Raw genomic sequence first — 15,336 nt, forward strand, 5'->3', positions numbered from 1 at the left:
ACATTACATCTCCAGCTTTAAGCATGTCGCACTCAGAAATGACTGGGGAAAAAGTGTAAATATAAGTGACAGCAATAAGAGAGGAAGGACACTGTTGGTGGGAATGCAAACTGGTGCAGCCACTCTGGAAAACAGTGTGGAGGTTCCTCAAAAAATTAAAAATAGACCTACCCTATGACCCAGCAGTAGCAGTGCTAGGAATTTCCCCAAGGGATACAGGAGTGCTGATGCATAGGGGCACTTGTACCCCAATGTTTACAGCAGCACTCTCAACAATAGCCAAACTATGGAAAGAGCCTAAATGTCCATCAAACTGATGAATGGATAAAGAAATTGTGGTTTATATACACAATGGAGTACTATGTGGCAATGAGAAAGAATGAAATATGGCCCTTTGTAGCAACGTGGACAGAACTGGAGAGTGTGATGCTAAGTGAAATAAGCCATACAGAGAAAGACAGATACCATATGTTTTCACTCTTATTTGGATCCTGAGAAACTTAACAGGAACCCATGGGGGAGGGGAAGGGAAAAAAAAAAGAGAGAGAGGTTAGAGTGGGAGAGAGCCAAAGCATAAGAGACTCTTAAAAAATGAGAACAAACTGAGGACTGATGGGGGGTGGGAGGGAGGGGAGGGTGGGTGATGGGTATTGAAGAGGGCATGTTTTGGGATGAGCACTGGGTGTTGTATGGAAACCAATTTGACAATAAATTTCATATATTTAAAAAAATAATAAAATAAAATAAAATAAAATATAAGAGAGGAAGGACAGAAGGTGAGTTCGTTAACGGAAAGGAATATTTAAGTTAATTTCATGACCAAATCTTCTTGTGTTCAATTGGACCAGTACAATTAAAACATAATTACTTGATTACATTTGTGTACCAAAGACAATGCAGAGAAAACTATTAAATTTTTTTTGTTTTAAAATGAACACTTTTATTGAACACATTTTTACACATATACAGAAAAGTACCTAAATCATAAATGTATACATATGATAAAATTTTATACAGTAAACACAGACACCCATGTAACTAGCACAAAGATGAATAATGTTTCAGTGTATGCTGCCTGAAACCTTACCACAAAGTTAGCAGCCTAAAACCGATACAAGTTTCTGGGGGTCAGGTACCCAGAGGCATGGTCTACCTGGGCCCAGTGCTAAAGGACCTCACAAGGCTGCCATCAAGGTGTTGCCTGGGGCTGCTGCCAAAATCTATGGTTTACGGATCAAAGTGCTCTTATAAGCTTGAGTCCTTCATTGTTGGCAAAATTCATTTACGTGCAACTGTAGAACTCATGGCAGCTTGCTTCTTTAAGGCCAGCAGGAGAGTATCTCTGACCTCCAGATCTTCTTTTAAATGGCTCACCTGACGAGGTCAGGCCTATAAGGATAATTTCCCTTTTGGTTAACTCAAAGTCAATTGTTCAGAGACTTTAATAACATCTGCAGAAATCCCTTTACCTCTGCCAAATAATGTAACTTACTCATTGGAGTGATATCCCGTCATATTCACAGGCCCCATGCATACCCAAGGAGAGAGGATCATACGTGGTGTGTATATCAGAGGAGGGCTCTTGAGAGCCCTCTTAGAATTCTGCCTACAAAGACAAACATCCTAACAAAACCTTTAAAACAAATTGTATATGTTTATAAGAATAATACCATAAAAATTCTTTCGTGTTAAGCTTCTTTGGTTCAAAATTTGTGGGATTCATACTAAATGGTTGCACATAACTGTAGCTCATCCATTCTTCCAGTTATATAATCTACACTACACACATACCACAATGGATTCAACCATGCCACTACTGATGAAGATTTGGGTGGCTTCTAGTTTGGGCTATGTAAATTATGTTGCCTTAAAGATTCTTGAACATGTGCACAAATGAACCCATTTCTGTTGAGCATATACCTAGGAATGGCACTTCTGGGTCATAGGGCATCTGCAGCTTTAGCAGACGATGCCACACAGTTCTCTAAAGTGGCTACTCTGACCGACATTCCCACGGGTAGAGTACGAGAGTTCCACTTCCTCCACCCTCACCAATTCTCAGCATTGTCAGTCCTTTGCAATTTAGTTGGGTAGCATAAGAACCCCAGCTTTGTTTGTCAGAATTACCTTGGTTAATAGTATCTATACTAAGAACCAGTTGCCACATATGAAAATGCTTGCTGGGACCGTGTTGAATCTATAGATCAATTTAAAGATTTAACATTTTCACCATCCTGAGTCTTACAGGTCATGAACATTTAGTTAGGGCATCTTTAATTTCTATCAATGTAGTCTTTAATGTAGTCTTTCTTGAACATCTTCCACCATCCTTATCCTAAGGTACCTGTTTCCCTATGCTAATAGAAAGGGTACCATTTTTAAATTACCATTGGTTTGTTGCTGATTCTAAGAATTCAAATAATTTTTGGAGGTTGACTTTGTATGTAGCAACCTCTTTCCTTGGGATTTTCCATGTATCCAGTCAAGTAATCTGAACATAAATAAAGCCCACTGTCTCCCTATCCCAATCTTTCCACCTTCTTTCTATGCTTTATTATTGACTATGACCTCTGGTACAATGTGGAATAGAAGTGGTGATAGTCAGAGTCTTTGTTTTATTCTCAGTATAGAAAGAAGAGCTTTCACCATTTCAACATTAATTGTGATGTTTTGTAGGGGTTTTGTTGTTTTTGTTGTTTTTGTTTTTGTTTTTGTTTTGTAAAAAGCCTTTATCAGATTAAGGAGGTTTCTTTCTTCTCCTACTAGTCTGCTGAGAATTTTTAACAGAAATGGGTACTGAATTTTACCAAATACTTTTCTGCAAAAACTGAAGTGATGATATAATTTTTTCCTTTATTCTGTGAATGTGGTTCATTATATTGAGTTTTTAACCATTTTAACCACTTTACTGAGATACAACTAACATGTAAAAAGCTGTACATATTCAACATATATAACTCAATGATTTAGGGGATAAGTACATATCCATGAAACCGTGACCACTACCATCAAGGTCATAGACATACTCCAGGTTTTCTCCCACCTTCTTTATTTTACTTTATTTGTGTGGTAAGAACACTTAACACAAGATCAATCCTCTTAGCAAATTTAAAGTATACTATAGAGCACTGTTAGCTACAGGTACTATGCTGTACAGCCAATCTCCAGAACTTATCTTACATGCTAGAAATTTTGTATCCTTGGACTATCACCTTCCCCATTAACAGAGTTTTGAATAGTAAGTCAATGTTGCATTCCTGGGATAAATCCCATTTGGTTCTAACAGTTTTTTGCTTAAGTCTGAGGGTGAGAGAGAGTGCAAGCAGGAGAGGGAGAGAGGGAGAGAGGGAGAGAGGGAGAGAGGGAGAGAGGGAGAGAGGGAGAGAGAGAGAGAGAGAGAGAGAGAGAGAGAGAGAGAATCCCAAGCAGGCTCCAAACTGCCAGCATGCAGCCTGATACAGGGCTCAATCTTACAAACTGTGAGACCATGACCTGAGCCAAAATCAAGAATTGGATGCTTAACCTACTGAGCCAACCAGGTGTCCCTCTAATATTATTATTGTTTCTATATATCTATGGATTCAATTGCCTATCATTTATTTAGAATAACTGCATCTCTGTTCATGAGAGAAATGTTCCTGTAATTTTCTTATATCACATTGTCTTTGTCAGATTTAATAGCTAGGATATGCAGTCCTCATAAAACAGCTTTTTATTCTCTAAATAGTTTTGTAAGATTGGTGCTATTTTACTTTCTTAAATATCTGAAAGCATTCACCTGTAAAGCCATTTGACCCTGGAGTTTTCCTTGCTAAAAAAAATAAAAATAAAAATAAAAATAAATAAATAAAATAAAACAAAACACCTAAATTAAAGATCAATTTCTTTACTAGATAAAAAATTATTCAGATTTCCTATTTCTTCTTCTGAACATTTTGCTGTGTATTTCAAGAAATTTGCCTATTACATCTAAATTTGGCCTTAACTTTTGAAAAATACTTTCACTGGGTATAGACAGATACCTAGGTCGGCAGTTATCTTCTTTCTGTACTTTAAAAGATATCATTCTATCATGGCTTCCATCAGATTCATTTGAAAAGTCAGCTGTTGTTCCTTTGAAGAAATCTTTTTTTCCTATCTCTTGTCAAGAGTTTTCTCTTTGGTTTTTGTAAGTTTTACTAGAGTATGCCTACATATGATCTGTTGTGCATTAATCCTGTTTGAGCTTTCTTGAGTTTCTCAAATCTGTGGACTGACATCTTTTATACAGTTTGGGAAATTCTTGGCTGTTATCTCTTAAAATACTATTTGAGTCTCATTCTCTCATTCCTTTTCTCTTTAGCTCAAATTAAATGTAAGGTGTTTTCTTCGTGTGTAATACGTGTTTTATCCTCATTCCTGTATTTTCTTCTATTTTCTCCATGCCTCAGTCTGTTTTACTGAACTATTTTCCAGTCTACTAATCCTCTCTTCTGTGGTATCTAAATTTAGCAAATCATATATACTGAATAAATCAGTCTCTATTATTTTTCAGTTCTAAAATTCCTATCCATTATCTTTCTATAGGTAACAGTTCTCTGGTGAAATTCTCCATCTTGTCATCTATTCTCTTGAACATATTGGCTCAGTTGTTTTTTTTTTTTTTAAGTTTATTTATTTTTGAGAGAGAGAGAGAGAAGCAGAGAGAGAGGGAAACAGAGAATACCAAGCATCTTCCATGCTGTCAGCACAGAGCCTAATGTGAAGCTCAAACTCATGAACCGTGAGATCGTGACCTGAGCCAAAATCAAGAACTGGACACATTAACTGAGCCATCCAGGTGCTCTGGCTCAGTCTTCTAGAATCAGTTTCCTATTACATCAAAATCTAAATTACCTGCATGTTTCTATTGGGTTTTTTTCTCTAGGTTTTTGATCATTTGTCATACATGATAATTTTTTATTAAATGCTAGATAATGTCAATGCAAACTGTAAGAGCTCTAGAAGATACACCCTCCTTCCAAAGAAGATTCACTTTTTTTTTAGCAGATAGAATGGGAACAGATCATGCTGATGCAATTAGAAGCTGAGAAGATCTGAGGATGGATTTTCTGCTTTTTTTAAGTACATACCGTCAACCAAACACTTTTACTGTGGGATACAAAATGCATACAATAAATGTACTATAATTCAATAATTAGTTAAGAGTTCATGTTACTTATGAAATGTACTTGGGCAGTTTCCATATTATAGATGGTCTTCCATATACATGTTTATATGAATTTTACCTTTCTTGGATTTTTTTCCTCTACTAATCCTGGGCCCTCTATTTGCAGGCCCCTTCCAAGTCCCTGAAAAAACTTCCCTGCAATGCATATAGGCACATGTGTGCATTCTCTGTCTCGACCCACATTAGAGATTTAGGATGATGGCCTGGAGAACAGGGAGTGAGGAAGGGAGCAATGCTCTGCCCCAATGCTGTTTCTAAGAACTAACAGCTATCAGTGGAAAGCTTCAAAGGCACAATGGAAGAATGGGAAATGAAATGAACAGCGATTCATTCTTTAATCAATTTTGGACATCAAAAAAGTGTCAAATAACCGTAAAATGAATGAGTTTAGGAAAGTCATTTAATTTATTAATTCTAAGACAAAAATAACACCGCAAGTATCTTTCTCCAAAGGAGCTTAGCTAAGGAGGGGCGCCTGGGTGGCGCAGTCGGTTAAGCGTCCGACTTCAGCCAGGTCACGATCTCGCGGTCCGTGAGTTCGAGCCCCGCGTCAGGCTCTGGGCTGATGGCTCGGAGCCTGGAGCCTGTTTCCGATTCTGTGTCTCCCTCTCTCTCTGCCCCTCCCCCATTCATGCTCTGTCTCTCTCTGTCCCAAAAATAAATTAAAAACGTTGAAAAAAAAAAAAAAAAAAAAAAAAAAAAAAAAAAAAAAAAGGAGCTTAGCTAAGGAGATGACTTATTTTCTGCCAGAAGAAGAGAATTTTCCTTTCAAATTAGAAAAAGTTAAAAAGCACTCTGACTTTTGCATTTGTTAGTTTCCAAATGTTAAGATATTCCTTATGGTTCTAAACAAAGAAACAAAAACAGGTTTTGAAAATAAGGCTTCCTGAATCCATTCAGGCCTAACAGATGATCTAAACTCTCTGTATGTTCAATGAGGGCACCACACTGTCTGTTATATTCAGGATATAGTATTCCCTTATCTGGTGTACCACAGATGTCCAAAATAATATTTGCTGAATAAATCATCACATCAATGAATTAAGAGAAAACTGACATAGTACTTTCTTTGCTTTAGTTTATTATTAAAACTATATTTTAAACTATTTTTAAATAATTTAGTCATAAAACTGACACTAATACATTTTCTAAGTTCCATACAGCCTTAATAGAAGTACGTTGAAAGATGGAAGTATAAACAAAAACCCAAATTCAAGAATTTTATGATTTAGGGACTGACTTTTCATCTGTTGTCAGACTTTGCCCCCTCACGAATTAAATAAATATTCTCTGGCCTATTTAGAAATGAGTACATGAACAATGAAAAAGAAGTAATACAGTTCAGTCCACCTTGCAAAGTAATCCACACGGGCAATACGCAGTATTTGCACAGGCCCGAAAAGAGTGCCTGTCACAGAATAGGTACTCAAGAAATGCTAGTTGCCATTTTTAGCATCATATAGCAGGAGTCACTGGTAAGAAGCAACACAAATAATGCCCAGAAAAAAAAACATCAAATACCACTCGTATGTGAACAGAAATAATAAGAAAGGGCTCTACAATATGGGTGAGAAGCATCTGCAGGTTTTTCAATTAAGCAAAACAGCAACCTCGAGTAACAATTGTGGAGATACAGAGGAAAGCCTTCCCAGTGGCAAGGACCTGTGTAAGGGAGGAAAAAAGAGATACAAGCAGAGAACTGGAAGCAAAGGAAACAATGTGTGTGAAAAGAAAATGTAGACACGGAGCTGTATGGTGCCTATTCAAAGACCTCCCTTCTGGGGCGCCCAGGCTAAGGTTACACTGAAGGTTGCCCCAGAGGGCAAAGGGCAGGTCATGGAAGGCCTTTATGTCACACAAAGGAATACGAATGCAATTGGCAACAAAGAGCTAAAAGGCTCTAGCCTAAGCTAATATTAACTGAAAAACAGGGGAGCTATAGCATCTGGGGCCTCTAGGAAAAAACAGACAATTCTGGAACAATTGAAATCTACAACCATACTTATTTAAAACCAAAGGAAATGAAGACAAATTTTAAGAAATCTGTAAATATTAATCAAGAAACATTACATAAGACATTTATAATCAACACTGTCCGCCTTTGATATATCAAGCTCCCATGTGCAAACATCCAGCAAACCTGACTTGATCCGACGCTGTATTTTCTCTTCCAATTAAAGTTAGTCCTTAAGAAAATAAATTTTTGCTTTGAAAGACTACTAAGTTTAGTAAATTCACCCCATGCTTTTTACTCATAAGAGTTCACATCAAAAGATCATTTTTCTTACGTTGTTTGGAAACCACAAAATGGTTCAACAAAGATTTATTCCCCAACTACTGCATGTCAATTATGGCCACTAAAAGCAAGGACAGGAAAACAAAAGAATGAAATTCACACTTTAAAAGCACCTATTCCAGACAATATTTTTGGGTGACTGTAGCTCATTAATCCTGACCAAAAACTTCCTTCCATTTACATACAAGTCTCCTAAACCTCAGAGCCCCTAAATAAAGTGTCTAGAATGTGGACCCCAATCTGACTTGAAAAGCTCATGTTCTTTCTCAGATGCCATGAACATAAACATAAATAAGACACAGCTTTTGCCCTCACCAGCTTAAACTTGGGAGGAGACATGCTTATAATATATAGTTCTTTTGCCTAAAATATTCTCCCCTCCCCTGAATCTTCATTTGACAAACTCTTCTCTCAAACTGAAATTCAAATGTCATCCAGTTGAAGAAATTTACATCAGTTCCCTTAGGCACAGCTGTCTTCTACCCTCCTCTGAGCTCTGGCATGTGTCTTCAAATCTCTGTAAGGAATGTATCAGGTAGCACATGGCGGCTCTGTTTACAGATCTGATCTTGGGCGGTCAAACTGTGTTCATCTTCACTCCCCTGGGCCCCAGGCACAAAGTGGCCAATGAAAAAATGCTGGGTAAATGAACAGAAGGTGGAAATCACCCAAAGAGAAGTGCCAGTTTAAACTCTGAATGTGCACAGAGGCCTCTTTGGGAAAGTGTATAAAAAAAGAAAAGATGGCTCAGGACGGGAGATTGGGAAAGATCTACAACTAGGTGGAGGAAAGAGAAATCCACTAAGAAAGAACAAACCACGGAGAGAAACAGAACTGGACCACAGAACTGGGGCATGGTCACAAAGTGGATGGAAATCAATGGTCTTAAATCACTGTAGAAGCTCAAGGAAAATGAAAAGAAAATGACTGATGAAAATGGATAGGAAATTAATGATGACCATGAAAGGAACAAGTTTAATTTTTTTTTTTTTTTAGTTTATTTATTTTGCAAGAGAGAGCAAGCAGGGGAGGGGCAGACAGAGAGAGAGGGAGAGAGAATCCCAAACAGGCTCCACACTGTCAGCACAGAGCCTGACACGGGACTCAAGCTCACAAACTGTGAGATCATGACCTGAGCCAAGATCAAGAGTCAGACGCTTAACCAACTGAGACATCCAGGCACCCCTGAAAAGAACAACTTTAGTAGAATGGTGGGTTGGAAGCCAAACTGAAGAATCTAGATCACTATCAAGAAAGAGGCAGTGGGTCCAAAAAAGTCTGGCTATAAAGAAAGAGGAATAAGGTGCCTGGGTGGCTCAGTTGATTAAGTGTCCAACTTCGGCTCAGGTCATGATCTCACCAGTTTGCAAGTTCGAGCCCTGCTTCAGGCTCTGTGCTGACAGCTCGGAGCCTGGAGCCTGTTTCCAATTCTGTGTCTCCCTTTCTCTCTCTCTGCCCCTCCCCTGCTCATGCTGTCTCTAAGAAGTAATAAATAAATGTTAAAAATTTTTAAAGACTTTCTTTTCCTTAGAAAGAGGAATAAAACAGAAGAATAGAAAAGTATGCACAAAACAGGGATCTGTACACTTAGAAAAATACATCTCTGTGCCTGACTTTGGAGTACAGATTCAGCCTTATGCTTCTGTATCCACCAGAGAACTGAAATCATGTCCAACGCAAAGTGCCAAACATAGAGATAACACACGTAGGAGAAACAGCTAACATTGAAGATGATCAAACCAACATTTGAAATATCAACAATATCAGAGGATGGATGGAAAACAAAAGGTAAAAACTAAAGAAATAATTCAAAGTCTTTTATTGATTGGGCTTAATTATTTAGGAGGGGTATGACCCAGTAGTTCACAGAACTACTATTTTAAAAAAAATAAGGAAACAACCCTAAGAAATAAAAGTTATGTATTTGAAGATGTTCTCTACAGTGTTATTTATTTTTTATTTAAAGAAATTTTTTTAATGTTTATTTGTTTTTGAGAGAGAGAGACACAGAGTATGAGCAGGGGAGGGGCAGAGACAGTGGGAGATACAGAATCCAAAGCAGGTTCCAGGCTCCAGGCTCTGAGCCGTCAGCACAAAGCCCAACATGAGGCTCAAACTCACAAACAGTGAGATCATGACCTGAGCTGAAGTTGGATGTTCAACCGACTGAGCCACCCAGACGCCCCTCCACAACATTATTTAAATAACAAAAAAATTATAAATAGTTAAAATGCCCTATAACATAGGAAAGCTATTAAAAATAAAAAAATATCCACCCAATGAAACATTAGGCAGTACTTAAAAGTGATGATTTATTCAATCACTTTCTGAGTGCATTAATTTGTGTTCAGAAATCTTAGTAATAAATGAAGATAATGTTTATAGTAAATAAAAAATCATAATACTAAATCATACACACATAATATGATTATTGTACATTCATTGTATAAAGGTATTTTGAAAAGCAGGTAGCAAAGACACAAAACGCTAAGAGGACAATAGGACTTAGGTAATGAAGTAAATGTACTGCCCATGTGAAATTCAACAACATGCTTTCTCAACAACAAAAACAATAATAAATAACCTCCTTCAATAACAAACAAAAACAACCTGGGCATATACAACTCAGTAACTGCCTGCAACCTTTTTTTTTTTTTTTTTTCATTTTTTCCCACTCAGACGGCAACTCTTCCCTCTCACTCTCCCAAAGGAAGAGAAAAACAGTCATCAGGGGGAGAAAAAGGATAATCAATGGCAACAGCTCCAGAAGCAACACCCAGAGCCAGCGGCAGGCTCAGGAGAGGGCGCTGCACCTAATCCTCGTGGTTTCAGGTGCTCGACACGTTCAGAGAAACTTCTCTAGGACCGAACTGCTACTGAAAGCATAGTCTTCCCACATACAACATTTTATAAAAGGGAACTTTTGATGCTCCGGAAATAACTCACAAAACAATAAAGCAAAGGGTCATCAATCCACAGGCTAGATGACTGAGGGGTACCATTTTGAAATGCCCAAAATAATGACCTGCGTGTGAAAAGGAACAGAAGCAACAGACATCATATACTGCTCATACAATGGACGAAATACCAAAGAACACAGGACATTTCAGGGCCAAAATTGTGTATGTATTCACAAGACTAATTCCTTTTGAACCGAAAAAGTTTAGGGACAGTATATTTTAGTGATACGTTACAAAAATCAATTTTTACTAAACATGGAGTCCCCAGATGACCCAATAATTCTACTCTTAGGCATACAACCAAAAGAACTGAAACATGGATTCACACAAGAATTTGTTCATGAATGTTCATAGCAGCATTATTCATAATAGCCAAAAAGTGTAAGCAATCCAAATGTCCATGAACTGATGAAAAGATAAAATGTGCCACATTTGTACAGTGGCATATTATTCAGACATAAAAAGGAATAAAGAATTGATAAATGCTCTAACATGGATGAATATTGAAGACATGCTAAGTAAAGAACCCAAGCACAAAAGAGAAATACTGTATGATTCCATTTATATGAACTGTCCAGAACGGAGTCATCTATGGAGACAGAAAGAAGACTAGTGGTTCCCAGGGTCTGGGAGGGAAGGGGATGGGAAGTGAATGTTTAATGAGGATAAAGTTTCTTTGGGGGATGATTAAAATGTTCTGGAATTCGACAGTGGTGATACAACACTGTGACTATTTTTAAATCACTAGATTGCACTCTTTAAAGTGGTTTTAACCACATTCAGATACCACCTCATGCCAGTCAGAGTGGCTAAAATGAACAAATCAGGAGACTATAGATGCTGGCGAGGATGTGGAGAAACAGGAACCCTCTTGCATTGTTGGTGGGAATGCAAACTGGTGTAGCCGCTCTAGAAAACAGTGTGGAGGTTCCTCAGAAAATTAAAAATAGATCTACCCCATGACCCAGCAGTAGCACTGCTAGGAATTTACCCAAGGGATACAGGAGTGCTGATGCACAGGGGCACCTGTACCCCAATGTCTATAGCAGCACTCTCAACAATAGCCAAACTATGGAAAGAGCCTAAATGTCCATCAACTGATGAATGGATAAAGAAATTGTGGTTTATATACACAATGGAATACTATGTGGGAATGAGAAAGAATGAAATATGGCCTTTTGTAGCAACATGGATGGAACTGGAGAATGTTATGCTAAGTGAAATAAGTCCAATAGCATAGGGGAAAAGGAAAAGTCATACAGAGAAAGACAGATACCATAGGTTTTCACTCTTATGTGGATCCTGAGAAACTTAACAGAAGACCATCGGGGAGGGGAAGGGAAAAAAAAAAAAAAAAAGAGGTTAGAGAGGGAGGGAGCCAAAACATAAGAGACTCTTAAAAACTGAGAACAAACTGAGGGTTGATGGGGGGTGGGTGATCGGTATTGAGAAGGGCACCTGTTGGGATGAGCACTGGGTGTTGTATGGAAACCAATTTGACAATAAATTGCATATTAAATAAATAAATAAATAAATAAATAAATAAATAAAGTGGTTTTAAAAGTAAACAAAAATAAAATGATTAAAATGAGGATTTTATCTCAATAAAATCATTACTCTAATCATTTTTAGCATAATCTAACCTCTCTTACCAAAGTAAATGTCAGAATGAAAAGATAATTCCAATATAAATAATAAATCATTTTTATAATGTGGGTACCCTATTTATTAAAGAACAATATATCCTTTTGATAAACTCCAAACATAGATATTTGAACAGTTTCAGACTCCCTTTGTTTAGATTTTCTTCTTCTAGTTCTTTACCCTTCCAGCTATATTATGCTTTTTCTTTAAAATCTCATCTGATGCAATAGCATATGACAGAATAGCATAGAGGAAAAGGAAAAGGAATAATGCTCACATTATTAGAAGGTTTTTCATACTGTGGACTGTTTCAAACAAAATTTTGAGAACTGAAATAACTTTCCAACATACTCTAAGTTTACTTTTGCAAAAAGACTGTAACATGTTGCAAACTACTAAAAGCAGGCCTCAAACAGCGGGTTAGGAAAAAAGAAATAGAAAACCTAGGTCATAACAAACATGTATGAAACACATTCTAAGAGGTAATTTCTCAGGAAAAAAAAATTTGAAACTGGAGATTAATAGAAATGACATGATTATTTGAACTTAATATAAAAATCATCTCCTAAAACAAATCTTCTAAAAATGGGAGAGGAGGTGGATTACATGACACTTATTGATTGGAATAAAAACAACTTATGATAAAGATTGAAATCAGGGCGCCTGGGTGGCTTAGTCGGCTAAGTCCCCGACTTCGGCTCAGGTCATGATCTCACAGTCCATGAGTTCAAGCGGCACATCAGGCTCTGTACTGACAGCTCAGAGCCTGGAGCCTGTGGCAGATTCTGTTTCTCTCTCTCTTTCTGCCCCTCCCCTGCTTGCACTCTCTCTCTCAAAAATAAACATTAAAAAAAATTTTTTTTAAAGATTGAAATCTATCTTTTTTCAATAAACTAATTAGTAAATTTTTTTCCAAATACACCTATAAGAATAATCTCTCAGTCCTTCTTTGCTAGCCAAATGGAGAAAGGAAGTGTGTGTGTGTGTGTGTGTGTGTGTGTGTGTGTGTGTGTGTGTGTGTGTTTGATCAGGGGGAAGGTGGTCAGGATCTAATTCTGCTAAAATAAGGAAATCATTACTCCCACAAATCTCTGAAGACCCAACAAGTCACACTGCACTCACAACTCTCCCCCAGGACTAGCTATAATACAGTAATGTCATATACACCTTCCTCCTTTCTCTACAATGCTTTAGTAGTTTTTATTTTAAAAGAAAGAAAAGTTAATTATTTAATTATCCACCATCAGTGCTTCTCAAAATTTAAAGTTCATACAAATCACTTGGGGATCCTGTTAAAACACATACTATTCACACTGGTGGCTGCCAGAAGGGAGGTGGGTGAGAGGATGGATGAAATGGATAAAGGGATTAAGAGTACAGTTATCTGGATGAGCACCGAGAAATATACAGAATATTTGAGTCATTATATTCTACACCTGAAACTAACATATCACTGTATGTTAATTATACTTGAATTAAAAAAGAACTAAAAACAAAAACAGTCTTATTCAGTGGGCCTTGGGGTACAGCCTGAGATTCTGCGATGCTGCTGGTACGTAACACACTTTGAGCTGCAAGGATCAGGAAGGAATACCACATCCAACACCAGGTACGTACTGCAGAGGACAGGCAGACGCCCAGAGCCAATATACCCAGGGGCTGCAAGGCCCAAGCTCCTCAATGTCAAAAGCCAACTACGTCTTATCCCAAAAGATCTGAGACTACGGTCTTTACAGACTGAAGATACTCCACTGTAGCACATTACAAACAATGAGACCTCACTCCGATGGTTACAGAAAAAGAAGTGACTGTGCACCAAGGATTCCAACAGTACCCACGCTCGTCTTGGCTTCACACAGCAAGATGTGAGTACTCACCTCTACGACTGGTCTCTGCACCCAATGAGCAGGAACCTCTGACAAGGTTGACAAGGACTCATCTCCAGCCATCCCTCTTCCCCTCACAGCCTCCATTCCTACTGTAATAAGCAACTTTCAGGATTTAGAGCAGGCCAGGCTCTCCCTTCCATCAAGCCTCTAGTTCAAACTTACTTTACATTCAGACTTCATCTCCTCCAGAAATTTATTTCCCAAAACATTCTTTGAGACTCGGCAGGCTAGCAGGGTGTCGCACAGTGCTCCAGGACTCCACGGCTGCACTCGCCGCTCTGTATCGCTCCACTTGACAGACAGTCTCAGCCTGGGTTCCTCAAGAAAATCAAGCCCTTATACACTAAGGCACCCACTATGCGTAACGAAGAAGCTTCTCTACTTTGAATCTAGAATGGCACTATTTAACTACCACCTTTGGGAGAACTGAAAACACAGGCACTCAAGTCACTTTCTATGTTATGCAGTTTAGAACCAGATCCTGCCTATCTTATTCCATACCATGTTCCTAAGGTATAGCGTGTTGCCTGACTCACAGCAAGCACTCAACAAAACCTTGATGGAGGGGGGACCTGGGTGGCTCAGTCAGTTAAGCATCTGATTCTTGGTTTCAGCTCAGGTCGTGATCTCACAGTTTCGTGAGTTCAAGCCCTGCACCGGGCTCTGCACTGGCAGCTCGAAGCCTGCTTGGGATTCTCTCTGTCCCTCTCTCTCTCTGCCCCTCCCTCACGTGCACTGTCTCTCTCTCTCTCAAAATAAATAAATAAACTTAAAAAAAAAAAACAACACCATATTATTAGAATAACTCTAAAAAAACAAATCACATAATCCAGTCAACTAACTTCCCAGAACCCATGGAGATAAAGACTCTTTAGAATTTTCTGCTTAAAAAACAAAACACTCAAGAACTAAAAGCTCCAATTATTGAGATGGAGTCAAAATTGGAAGACCTTTCACAACATAGATGTCATGCTGTTTAAGGCTAAGAACGAGGGGCCTGTGTTGAGTCCTATAGTGCTTGCTAGGTCAGGCGGGGCAAGGGCCTTCGTGAGGCCTAACCAGGCCTCTAGAACTGGGCTCCACAAACTACTGCTCATAGGCCAAACCCAGCTGTTTTTGTACATGAAGTTTTACTGGAATATAGCTGTTTTCAGGCTACAGAGGCAGAGTTCAGAGGTTGTGACGGAAACTTATGGTCAGTAAAGCCTATAACATTTACTATCTGGCTTTGACAAAAGTTTGCTAACTCCAGTTCTAGAATGCTACCAAAAAAGTCACCATCAGGACGTCTCCCTTCTCCTGGCCAACTGTCCCCAATGCATTTGCTCCTAAAACCTG

General features: G+C 38.3%; 1 protein-coding gene and 1 non-coding gene across 6 annotated transcripts in view; both read right to left on the reverse strand.

Moving 5' to 3' along the window:
• DIS3L2 (DIS3 like 3'-5' exoribonuclease 2) overlaps nt 1–15,336 on the reverse strand; it is a 348,754-nt gene that overhangs the window by 248,913 nt on the left and 84,505 nt on the right. The gene's annotated exons all lie outside the window — the stretch shown is intronic.
• Nucleotides 10,176–10,397, reverse strand: LOC132673918 (small nucleolar RNA U3). Its single transcript, XR_009608267.2, has one exon. It is a non-coding gene; the product is annotated as a small nucleolar RNA U3 (small nucleolar RNA).

The sequence above is a fragment of the Panthera onca genome, chromosome C1, assembly GCF_046562875.1.
Source record: "Panthera onca isolate mPanOnc1 chromosome C1, mPanOnc1 haplotype 2, whole genome shotgun sequence".
Classification (NCBI taxonomy): Eukaryota; Metazoa; Chordata; class Mammalia; order Carnivora; family Felidae; genus Panthera; species Panthera onca.